At 44.8% G+C, this 12,565-nt stretch overlaps 1 pseudogene across 1 annotated transcript in view; it reads right to left on the bottom strand.

The window, feature by feature from the left end:
* LOC144770899 (alpha-2-macroglobulin-like) overlaps positions 1-12,565 on the bottom strand; it is a 198,468-nt pseudogene that overhangs the window by 164,615 nt on the left and 21,288 nt on the right. The window contains exon 2 of the transcript XR_013599063.1: positions 7,396-7,582. The product of XR_013599063.1 is annotated as an alpha-2-macroglobulin-like (transcript). The remainder of the gene's footprint in view (positions 1-7,395; positions 7,583-12,565) is intronic.

Consider the following 12,565-nt stretch of genomic DNA (forward strand, 5'->3'; position numbering starts at 1 on the left):
ACGCATCCCATGGCTTCGCTCAGTGAAAACTAGCCTGTGCGATATGGGTCTTAGCCATTTATGGGTTTCCCCAGGCAATAACAATTTTCCCTCAAAAAAGGAATTTAAGTGTTTATTTTGGGCCTCAATCCGCCTGTCCTTGGCGCAAGCTTCTAGTTCGGTGAGTCTGACGGGTCGTTTTCTAAGCTTTAAACTGGACCCTGCCCGTGAAACATACTGGGACCTCATTACTAGGCCATTGGACAAAAAATGATATCATCAATTTCGGGTGGGATCTTTACCCCTGAATTCCTTTACCTCATCCTGGGATAAATCCTCTACCAATTCTTGTATACATTGTCCAGGTTGTAAGGAAACTGAGGGTCATTTTCTATTTGCTTGTCCCCAATATAGTGTACCCCGATCCAAATGGCTAAAACCCATTTTTAAACGCCTGTCCTGCAGGAAAGCCTCGGAAGCTTTACGGGCCTTAAAAACAAACACCTCCAATATAACTGTGATATGTTTTGCCAAGTTTTTAGGGTGGGCGTGGGCAATAAGAGCTAGAAGGACCCCAACTGTCCCCCGACCATAATATATTATGTGTAAATCTTCTTCTTAATGTATTAGCTGTTTCTACTTTTCTGATGAATATTACTGAATGTCTGGTTTTTCGAATACATAGTTTAATAATGTTTTAACTGGGGATATTTCGCCCTACTTTTACATTCTCATAATATACAGATATACTCTGTTTTTAACGACTTTGTAAAACTGTGGAGATTTTCTTGAACTGTTTTTGAATGTTGTGTCAAATTTGTCTTTTATGATTTTATCATCGAAATAAAGACATTAAAACCTGAAAACCTGAGTCAGTACTCTTCGTCCATTGGCTCGTTTGAAGGGTGCTTCACATTCTGGATTATTCCAAGCCATTCACTGATGTTCAACTATACAAGTAGTCCCCGTGCGGGAGTGCAGCCATTCCCCCACTTTGCAGCGGATGCCAGAAAATAATCAGACACCAGGTGCCTCCCACGCCAGGCCTGCACAAGAAGGAAAGCGCTAGCGACTCCCGGTGCACTTACAAGAGTCATTGTGGAGTGACCACATCTCCGATCAGTGTGATAGCTGTGACAAGTCTTCTCCTGGTAGACCAGGTTGACCCGCTCACTGTGGGACTGGGTGCAGACATGAAAAGGACAGTAGCACCTCGCTATAATTGTAATACGTAAGCACCTATTTAGGATTACAAATACTTGCTGAACAGGATTGATGCAGATATTAAAAGGTTTAAATCAGATGGAGCCTTGCCCAGATTAAAAACAGGTTCCCTTTGGGGAGACACTACTTCAGGAGCCTTGCGTCATGAATACAGCATTATACTACTACTCACACTACCGTACGTGTCCAGCCTTCTACCGAACACTGTACTTAACCGGCTTAGGTTTTTATTGGGGCCTTCTCCTTCAAGCCCAGTACTGAGAATCCGCTTCCTGCATGGCATAAACCCTGTGCCAGAGTGACCCAAGGATCTGACGTTGCTGAGGGCCAGTCCTGGTGACCTAGGCAGTGATGCGGGTGCCCCGGAAGTCGTCGGAGACCAATGCCTCCAGAGCTGCTCTCTGCTGTCAAACACCTACACATCTTGGGACATTGGGAAGGGTTAGTTTCAGACATTTATGGTCTCTTGGTGAATTCACTACACTCGGCTGCAAGGGAATATGTAGAGAGGATATGATGGCAAAATATCCTTCATTAAAACCAGTCAGTCCTTGGCTGGTCAAATTCGATGCAGACCAATCACAAGGTGCTTCAGGAGTAAAAAAAAATGAAGTTTATACGTAATAAATCTACAGCGGTGGCATTGACATGGTCAGCGGGCTGAATTACTACCAACCGACGACTCACGGTGGAGATGTACCACACATTGTGGCCCTGTGGCATGCTTCAACAGCACTGGCTGGAGGAGTGGTCAGAACAAAAAGGGCCATTCTACACATTACTGCATCCATACACCGGCCTGAACACAGGATTTCACGGATGTTCCAGACTTGAAGCCACATTCCCACAGATGGCTGGCACGGTGGCACCTTGGTTGGTGGCTTCCAAACTCTGTATCCTTAAGCCCACAAGTGAGGAATGGCTCAAACTGGCTAGGGTGGTCTACGAAAACCATACTAGCAGCAAGGTGAATAATAAAACATCTGACCATAGCAGATCTGTGCAGTGAATCCACACAGACTTGGCAGTATTTGTTTATTGGTAGTCAGAGTTGCAGTTATCTAGCGGGCTCTACGGCCATAACATTACTGGTGCTGCAGGTGCAGTGGCACCGGGGCCAAAAGTTGTCAGAACCCCTCTAAACACCAAATAATGCTAAATTTAACTACTAAATAAGCAGTCACAAGTGCAGTTAGTTTACAGGCAATAGGGTCATGTTTGAATGATGCAGCAGGTTCACTGGCGCAAAAAGTTGTTTGAACTCCTCTAAACACCCAATATTGCCATTACATCAATTCATTCTATTATTTCCTTCTTTCCTTTTTCAAAACGTTCCTATTATTTACCCACACTACCACTAGTAACAGCACAATATATTACTTTTTTGTACATAAACAAGTCTTAACACTTTTACAGACTAACTTATGTTGTACAAAGTACAATTACTCGGCAAGCTACAACTTACAAGAAAAAAACAGTATTATTAATCATAGGCAAAACCTAATGCATTTACCAATGCTTGTTTTTATTAAAGGGGCAAATAGAACCAAAATACTTTCCTTTCATGTGGAGATTTGTCCAGAGCTCACGTTGCACAAATGAGTCAATGGGTGACGTGAGGATAAATATATGCATTCACCCACTAACCCGTTCTTCGTATCACATACCACAGTATATAAGCGCCAAGAAACCAATCGGTGTTAGTGCGCTTAAGAAATTTCTTTTAACATAACATACCACAGTCAATGAAGGGAGACTTCTGCTTACGAGTCAGACCCATTGGTTTTGTCAAAGCTTGTTTTATCAAAACAAGCCAGTCTACACGAAACCTTCAGGGCCATGGAAATGCTCTGCACGGAGCCCCTCCCTTCATTCAGTAGGGTGGAGGGTGGAGGGTGGCTGAGGCTGGTCACTCATAGGCTTAGCAGGTCATGACCTTCAATCTGGGCAAAGCCCACTTAGCCTTCCGTCGTCAGTAAACAAAGGAAGGTTATTTGGACACGCGTAATTCCGGTTATTTTCAGTGCTTACGAAGCACGCTATAATTTTGTGGATAATACTTTTTGTACGCGAGACGCATGGACATGCCATTGCAACTTAAAATACACAAGATAAATAATTTACAAATTTAAGTTGTTCAAACAACTGCTGTTTACTCCCAGACCAGGATTAGAGGCAAGGCAACGGATTTTGGGATGGAAAAGAGGTTTCATGCCAGGCTAATGGGATTTAAAAGCGCCTCGGTTAGTTTTGTCCTGCTTGGCACGGAATCCACGCGTGTCATCCAGGAGCCCGCAGCACGCTTCGCTGAAAGAACGAGGCTCAGAGCTCCTCTCCATACACCTAGGCAAGCATCACTGGCTGGCTCGGATAGATGGTCTGCTCTGTAGGAGACCAGTTATCATCTTGTTGGACATTGGCCTTGGCTGGAAACCACAAAATCCTTTTTTGCCAGGATTCCAGATCTTCTGGTGCAGGACAAGCGCGTCACCAAGAATCGTACATGGTATCCCAGACCTTGTATGTTGGCCAAAACAGGGCCAATAACTGCAGCCGAATCCAAGAACAGTCTTGAGCTTGTGCTCTGCGGAGCAAACTACGAAAGGGAAGAGCCACGAGGTACCAGGAGAATTTACTCTCTGAAGACCTGTTCCTCGCCGTGAGCACTAAAGAGAAGGGGATTTTGGAAACCCTGGCATTAAGAGAAAATTGCTCTAGGAAGGAAGTGAAATATTTTGTTCAGCTCCAGGATTGGGTAACCCATTTTAGCAATTTGTATTCTTGTACAGAGGATCCAACTTGGGTTGGGATGGATCACTTGCTGGCAGCCTAATTCAAGAACCATCATACCTTGGAATTTAATATCAGGGAATCTGTGCAGGCTCTCGGGACTGGTTTACCAGCAAATGCCCCAGGTCTCCGATACAATCCCCGATGAGCTTTTTCTGGTTCATCCGGATGTCTGGGGTCCTTGCATGAACCATTTTTTAAAGTCTTGATTAAAATGTATGAAGATACCTGCCTCTTAGTATAATGTAGAGATCATACCAGTCTATAAGGGGGTACAGTATAATGTGTCGAGCGATTACCGGCAGATTACTTTATTGGATGCCTCTCAGAAGTTTTTTTGCAAGCAGGTAATCATGCACCTTCAGGATTGGATTTAGGACAACGAGGTATTATCTGACTTTCAGGCGGGGCTTGGAAGTGGCATTAGTACGGTTGACCAGATTTTTTGATTTAATCGCTTTTTATGGAAGAGCGTAGCAATCAACAAAGGCTGACTAGGTTGCCCCTGTTGATTTGTGTGCAGTATTTGATTTAGTCCAGAGAGCAAAGCTTTGGACAGTTTTAGGTAAGACAGATATCCCTTCCAAACTACTGGCAATCCTTGTTCGGTTACATGAAGATAATTATGCTAGGGTTGCGGCGGGAGACAAGGAGACCAGGGCCAACTTAACGATCCTATAAGGGCTATGCATTGGGTGAGGCAGGATTGTGTCCTGGAGCGGCAGGACAAGGATTGCTGCGACTCCCCAAAAGTAGTAGTAAGGAGAGTAACCACTTAACGGATGATGCCTTGGTTGATCTTGAAATCTAAGAATTGTTTACAACAGTTCTTAAATATTTTCAATAGCTTTTGCAAGGAGCGCAGTTCTAAAAAAATAAAATAAAAATAAATTAAAAAAAACAAAAAGAGATATTTAATCCCTCCCCCGAAGACCAAAAACTGCAAATGTAGTCTATATGTTTTGCAATGATCCCATAGAACAAGTATCCAATTTAGGCTATCTGGTGCTAAGATTAACATTCAACTTGGTCTGGCCCATGCAAGTACAAGAATCACATTTCCTTGCTGCAGTATAACAAGATTACTAAAGATCTGCAGGAAAACAAATTGTAAGAGGGCTGCCCTGAATTAAAGATCTATAATGTTAAGACAATGGAAGTAGTCTTTACCGCTCAGATTTGGAGACACATGAATCGTAGCATAGACTGGCAGAAAGCAGATGAGATCCTTTTTGCCTTCCCAGAGTATGCCCTTGATCCCCCTGCAGTTAGACATGGCTCTTAAAAGGACTGCCTCAACAGCTGAATATAGGCCCCTGTTATTCTGGCACAGACTTTGGCCCTCGACTGCTCTAAGACCTTAGAGAACTTCAGAGTGATCTGCTGGCTCGGTCCAGTGGCCAAAAATTGCCATGGCTTATGCAGGCCAAACCTGCATTGGAGAAATTTGGTCTAGAGAGGCTTTGGCCATATCCAGAGGAATCTAATTCCTTTTAAAAAATGGATATTATATCAATATATTGGGAGTATGCGTGGAGGCTATCCGTGAAAGCAAAGGTACCTTAACAGAGTTGATCAGTTTCAAACCGCTCCCTTTATATGAGAGATCAATTGATGAAATTACATCCTTGCGGCTCAGAAACTATATACACTTTGTGTACTTCTCAACCGACAGGAGCCCTTGTAATTACTGTTCCCTATACCAGAGTATTAGATGGAAACCCAATTATGGGTCCCCATCCCAGAGTATTTATTGGAAACACTTAGAACTTGGACCAGTGTCCTCTGGACTGTCCCTGGCCATAAGGGCATGAAAGCGGTGAGACTAGATCATAATTTCATAGCTGTTCTGAACAGGAGGCCAAAAATAAATTTGGTCCTTGGCCAGCAAAGTCATTAAGATGTCCCAGTTCACTGGTAAATTCGAGCAGTCATTTTAAAAGCTCCAAAGAGTAGTTCTAAGAAGGGTAAACCCCCCCTTCTCCCCTCCCCCCTTCCGTAACCGGGACACACTGACTGTGCCCACAACTCTTCTTCGACAATTGCACTGAGACTTAACCTACTTCACCCCTCAGTCCAGGGGCCAACCCCCCGCCATCCTGTCTCCACCTGTGGCTCGTAGACCCCCAAACCCACTGGGTGTCATTCAACCCACCTTGGGTGCTGCCCACACCTTCTCCAAGTTCCAGACTGTTCAGCTCGGTCCTGACCCAATGAGGTTGAGCTCCCCGGAGGGAAACCGTGTTTACATCGTGGCTCAAACCACGCTGTGCCTTAAAGTGGACCGAAGCACAAATGCTTCTTTACAAAGAATACCTTTACCACGCAAGTCTATACAACAACTTACCTGAAGGACAGAGTTGTTGGATTCAAGCCCAACACCTTCCCTACTGTTGCGCAGACTGGAGTTGGAATAGTAAATTACGCTATTATAAAGTCCAGAGCTTTTCGTAAGGAAAGTCATTGTAAGGACTTGTGGTAAAGGAATGGGTTGTAAAGATGAGTTTGTGGTTCGTGCCACGTTATGGTAGGCGTGGCAAATGCCTGCGTGGTTCCGACATACAACCATGTCTGGCAGGGACCCTGTGCTTTATTTGTAAAAGAACACTGGGGCCCAATTAGTGCTCCGAAGCCAGCGCCATCAGGGTGCCGGATATCAGGGCTTCCCAGCCACAATTCCACCTCCTGCCTCTTTCATCCACTAGGCGTTTCCTGCCCCTCTACCCTCTCGCACAGTTGGTAGTTTGTCCTTGCGCTCTCCTGTCAGTTTTACAATCTCTCGTCCTCCTGATCTCCCCCTTGTGAACCTTTCTCTCTTGCTGTGGGTCAATGTCTGATGACTAGAAATAAGTGCAGGTCTACATAAAATCAGTGCCCGTTGGCCCCACCTGCTCAAATTAAGCACTGGAGTGCCCGTTACCCAGGGTCACCTGAAGCACCACCTGCAGCTGTCTCGATGTGGCACAGTGGACAGAAGGGCTGTGGTCGCTTCCTCGTGCACCCAAAGTTACAATGGCAGAGGTACTGACTGCCTGGCAGGTTCAGTCTGGAGACGCCTGGCTTTGCTACAGACTGGGACACTTTTCATTCTACCCAATATGCAGACGGAGGCCACTAGTATGTTGGTGACACCGAGCCTATGTTTCCATCCCAGTCCGACCCGGTGTAGGAACGCAAAGGGTCCAAAGACGGGAGGAAATTAACATGGTCAAGGAAGCAGCCATGTTTCATGTAAAGCAGCCACCCCTTGCAGGCTGCTTGGCTGAACAAGAGTTCCACCAACCAGTGCGTAAAGGAACCACCATGCGTAAAGTAAGCGCAGCAGCAAGGCCACAGGACCTGCGGACGCCGTAGGACCTGCAGAACTAAGCAGCGCGTGACCTTTGCCCCCAGCAGACTTACAGTAAACGCCGCACACTTGAAGAAGGGCTTCCCCGCGGGCACGGTCTCCTTGAGGACGTCAAGTTGGAAGCTGGCGTGGTCCAGGGTCACGGTCAACGGAGCGGGCCTCTCCGCCCTCCCGAGAAACACGCACATAGTCTGGGTGGTGTTGGCCTTCAGCAGTGCCGGGGTCAGCAGCAGGAACTGCCTGCAAGAGGGCAAAGGAGGGAGAGGTGTATTTTCAATCAGTCAAAATACAAGAGAAACACTATATACTTTCAATCACCAAGAGTCAAAATACAAGAGAAACACTATATACTTTCAGTCACCAAGAGTCAAAATACAGGAGAAACACTATATACTTTCAGTCAGCAAGAGTCAAAATACAGGAGAAACACTATATACTTTCAATCAGTAAGAGTCAAAATACAGGAGAAACACTATATACTTTCAATCAGTAAGAGTCAAAATACAGGAGAAACACTATATACTTTCAATCAGTAAGAGTCAAAATACAAGAGAAACACTATATACTTTCAATCAGTAAGAGTCAAAATACAGGAGAAACACTATATACTTTCAATCAGTAAGAGTCAAAATACAAGAGAAACACTATATACTTTCAATCAGTAAGAGTCAAAATACAGGAGAAACACTATATACTTTCAATCAGTAAGAGTCAAAATACAAGAGAAACACTATATATTTTCAATCAGTAAGAGTCAAAATACAGGAGAAACACTATATACTTTCAGTCACCAAGAGTCAAAATACAGGAGAAACACTATATACTTTCAATCAGTAAGAGTCAAAATACAGGAGAAACACTATATATTTTCAATCAGTAAGAGTCAAAATACAGGAGAAACACTATATACTTTCAGTCACCAAGAGTCAAAATACAGGAGAAACACTATATACTTTCAATCAGTAAGAGTCAAAATACAGGAGAAACACTATATACTTTCAATCAGTAAGAGTCAAAATACAGGAGAAACACTATATACTTTCAATCACCAAGAGTCAAAATACAGGAGAAACACTATACACTTTCAATCACCAAGAGTCAAAATACAAGAGAAACACTATGGGCCTCATTAGGATGGCGGTTTTTCCGCATCCTCCGGGCCGGCAGAAGTGTCCGCCGGCCTGGTGGATGCGGAAAAACCGCGGCGGAGACTCCAAAGACCAACGCCAAATTAGGATGGCTGGTGGGTCTGGAATTCCGTCCGCCGCTTTTCCGCCTCGGTCGGCTTCCGACCGCGGCGGAAAAGCTATAACATGGCAGGCGGTGTCTGAGACACCGTCCGCCATATTATGATGTTTGTGTAAATATGCTTTTCCACGGCGGCTTTTCCGCCATGGAAACGCATACGGACATTCACTTTGGGGGCCCGTTGCGGGCCCCCTGGGTGAATGGGGGTGGGGGGTGCACATGGGGGGTACCTATGGTACCCCCCTGCATTTGCGTACACAAAGCAGCAGGCACCGTGCGGTGCCTGCCGCTTTGTGCATGTAAATGCAACACATGCATTTTTAACATTGCGGCGGGTGCAGCTTGAAGCTGCACCCGCCGCAATGTTAAAAATAGAGGATGTGACCGCCACCCTGGCGGTCACATCCTAATTGCCATGGAGGGACCGCCGCTGCCCATGCGGACGGTCCCTCCTACTCAGGGGTGGCGGACGGACGCAAGTCCGTCCGCCATCCTAATCGGCCCCTATATACTTTCAATCAGTAAGAGTCAAAATACAAGAGAAACACTATATACTTTCAGTCACCAAGAGTCAAGATACAGGAGAAACACTATATACGTTCAATCAGTAAGAGTCAAAATACAGGAGAAACACTATACTTTCAATCACCAAGAGTCAAAATACAGGAGAAACACTATATACTTTCAATCATCAAGAGTCAAAATACAAGAGAAACACTATATACTTTCAATCAGTAAGAGTCAAAATACAGGAGAAACACTATATACTTTCAATCACCAAGAGTCAAAATACAGGAGAAACACTATATACTTTCAATCACCAAGAGTCAAAATACAGGAGAAACACTATATACTTTCAATCAGTAAGAGTCAAAATACAGGAGAAACACTATATACTTTCAATCACCAAGAGTCAAAATACAAGAGAAACACTATATACTTTCAATCACCAAGAGTCAAAATACAGGAGAAACACTATATACTTTCAATCAGTAAGAGTCAAAATACAAGAGAAACACTATATACTTTCAATCACCAAGAGTCAAAATACAAGAGAAACACTATATACTTTCAATCACCAAGAGTCAAAATACAGGAGAAACACTATATACTTTCAATCAGTAAGAGTCAAAATACAGGAGAAACACTATATATTTTCAATCACCAAGAGTAAAAATACAGGAGAAACACTATATACTTTCAATCAGTAAGAGTCAAAATACAGGAGAAACACTATATATTTTCAATCACCAAGAGTCAAAATACAGGAGAAACACTATATACTTTCAATCAGTAAGAGTCAAAATACAGGAGAAACACTATATACTTTCAATCACCAAGAGTCAAAATACAGGAGAAACACTATATACTTTCAATCAGTAAGAGTCAAAATACAGGAGAAACACTATATATTTTCAATCACCAAGAGTCAAAATACAGGAGAAACACTATATACTTTCAATCAGTAAGAGTCAAAATACAGGAGAAACACTATATACTTTCAATCACCAAGAGTAAAAATACAGGAGAAACACTATATACTTTCAATCAGTAAGAGTCAAATTACAAGTGAGTAGAACAAGCATTTGCAATGCTATCGGTCTTGAATTTGCTGGAGTTCATGCTATTGGCGCTGTAAATGACAATGTCTTTTACCCGTGGTTATGGTTTGTATGTTTGTGGACTCAGTTGGCAAGCACCAACCATTGTGAGGCTTAAAGGCACGTTAGCAATCTTTTTTTAAAAGGTTTTTATTTTAAATCAAAAAATTGGTGGTCAGCACACAGGGGACCAAGAGTGAGGCTCAGGAGATATAGGAATAAGGACTGCACCTTTTACCTGGAGCATGCTAGTTATACCCAAGTAGTTTTTTGCAGAAACATTAAATGCTGCAAATAAATGTGCAATATCTCTCCCATCAAATGTCTTATCAACATAGCAGATGAGCCTCAGGGACTGCCAAGTGACATGGGACAGCTAACCTGCAGGGCAGTGAAACTGCAATAAAGACGGCCTGTGGAGTCCATTCAGCAGCATTATGGGATGGATGGGTGGGTCGGCAAGCTGTTGCTGCCAAGTGGCAGGGGCGACCTTAGGCATGTGCAAGCTGTGCACCTGCACAGGGACACCAAACCCCAGGGGCTGCCACACCAATATATATCCTTAATATAATAATCCTCTGAGGATGGATAAATATTTGCGTGGTGCCCCGGGCAGGGATTTGGCGGCCTCCGGCTCTGTTCCACTTCCAAATACCCTGACCCCTCCCTCTTCACCGCCCCTGCAAGTGGCCCATTGTGCGTGCTGCCTTCAGTGAGTATTCAGATTATAGCAAATAGCACAGTAGGATACAGCTTCACTTCATCACTGCAAGCATGTGGAGTGACGCAGTTTAACCCTTTAACCGCGGCGGAAATTCCGCCGCGATGCGGGCGAAATAAAAGGTGGGCGTGGTTCGGACGGCCCCCGGCCATCCTCCGCACAGGCCCACCGTAACATTGGACGGTCCCTGGCCGTCCGACGCATCCAAGGGATTAAAATAAAAACATATGTAAAGTCACGGCAAGCAGCAGTAGGTACCACACAGCAAGCAGCAGTAGGTACCACACTATCGAGCATTATTTAATATTGATCGAGTTGCTCTTATTATTATTATTATGCGTTCTTATATAGCGCTCGATTACCCGTAGGCATCTCGGCGCTTGCCTTGGGAACCCGTCCTGGTTTTTCCCTGTGAGATACCCGTACTGGGCATCCCCAAGGTGAAAGCCAGGCATCCCGCCGCGGGGGGGCCGTAGTGGAGATTAAGCAAGCTGATGCCCAGAGCTGCAGAGTGTGAACCTGTGACTCGAGTAGGCACCGAAACGAGAATTATCGAGTCCGTGGATACTTGGGCTCAAGACCCTGCCGCGTCGGGAATTGAACCCTGGTCCCGGGTCTGACCTCTGCTTCAGGGTCTGCCGCCTCTAACCAGTGAGCCACACTTCTCTCTTCAATCTGCAATATTAATACTTTGTAGAGAAATAGAATACCATTCTTGTGGAAAACTGTAAAAGTGTGCAATTATATGTGTCAAAACATACAAGTTGTGTATTTTGGTTTTAGATTAGCATGCAATAATTGTGAGCCGCTAACTGAAGTATAGCCAGAGCCACTGGAATTATGCGGCAGCCCAGGGCTAATTTATGCGGCAGTGCTGACCAAATTATTCAGCAAGAAAAGGCAAATTATGCAGCATGTGGTACATTCTGTGATAGTATTCATTAGATTCCAATTTTCACTTTTGTTAACAGTGTATGGGCATAGGTTGTGCATCATTAGAGTTTAATCTCCCAAATTTAGTAATAAGCAACAGCAAGTAAACTAGTGAACCTATGCAGAGGCCTTCCACTGTGCAGCACGTGTTGCTGCGTTTTTAGTAACTTTTGGACCGTTTAAGATAGAAACAATTTCTGTTAAAATCTGCAGATTACCTTTCAGTACATGTGAAACCGCTGCCACTCCGAGTCACAGTGGGCTGGTTTGCACAGATATTTAAGTTGTTTACTCACTTCAAATGGTGAAACGTTACTACGATAGCAGCGTCTGCAATAAATTCTGCTCTTTTTGGAGTCTGTTAACCGCATCGCTGCGGCGGCTATTCCACTGCAGCGCTAAGGGGGCGGGGCGGCCACGCGGCGGCCGCATGCTGGTGACGGAACTGCTCCGTCATCAGCCGCGGTTGGGCTTTGCTCATGACGGAGCGGTTCCGTCATGGCCCCGCCCGCTCAATAGAACGCGCGCGCAGGCGCGAAATCAGCGCCGCAGCGGCAGGGCCATGACAGAACCGCTCAGTCATCAGCACAGCGCCACCGCAGCTGATGACGGAGCGGTTCCGTCATCAGCATGGAAAGGGTTAAAGATATGCTGCATGCCTATGCCAAATCAGTACACTACCTTCATTGTGCCAGGTTTGGGGAAAGAACCATATTCACA

This window comes from Lissotriton helveticus, chromosome 7 (genome assembly GCF_964261635.1).
Source record: "Lissotriton helveticus chromosome 7, aLisHel1.1, whole genome shotgun sequence".
In the NCBI taxonomy this organism is placed as follows: Eukaryota; Metazoa; Chordata; class Amphibia; order Caudata; family Salamandridae; genus Lissotriton; species Lissotriton helveticus.